Here is a 769-nt window from a genome sequence, read left to right as displayed (position 1 = left end):
TGTAGCCCTGGCTGTCCTGGAACTCACTCTGTAGACCAGGCTGGCCTCGAACTCAGAAATCCACCTGCCTCTGCCTCCCAAGTGTGCCACCACTGCCCGTAAGTAACTAATTTCTAATCAGTGTCTGTTAAATGCTAACGTGCTTATTGGCTATATATACAAAGAATGCTTTGGGTAGAGGTCCAGTTCCATTTGAAGACTCACAAAAACATGATGAATTCTGATTTCATTGGTCCTGCCTCCTTGAAGCAGACCACAGGAAACCCCTCAGCATGGAATCCAGCTTTTTCAGGCCCATGGCTCTGTATGTGCTTTCTCTTCTGAGGAGGCCCGATGAACAGTGCTTCTTGCTGCTGCTGATGCAGCAGGCGAGCCATCCCTTCACCTTCCGCAGACACTCTTCCAGGTACAGGGATGGCATCCATGAGGCACAGAGGCAGAACACCTTAAGCACCACGGCGAGAGACTAGTTTTATTTTACAAACTACTGAAGTTTTTTTTTTTTCAGAGATTTAAAAAAAAAAATAAATAAATAAATCAGGGGGCTGGTGAGATGGCTCAGTGGGTAAGAGCACCCGACTGCTCTTCCGAAGGTCCAGAGTTCAAATCTCAGCAACCACATGGTGGCTCACAACCATCCACAACGAGATCTGGCGCCCTCTTCTGGAGTGTCTGAAGACAGCTACAGTGTACTTTTATATAATAAATAAAAAAATTAAAAAAAAATCAGCAGCAGTCAATCTTCTTCTTCTTCCTTCTTCTTCTTCTT

The sequence above is a fragment of the Mus caroli genome, chromosome 2 (genome assembly GCF_900094665.2).
Source record: "Mus caroli chromosome 2, CAROLI_EIJ_v1.1, whole genome shotgun sequence".
In the NCBI taxonomy this organism is placed as follows: Eukaryota; Metazoa; Chordata; class Mammalia; order Rodentia; family Muridae; genus Mus; species Mus caroli.
This window is presented reverse-complemented; position numbering follows the sequence as displayed.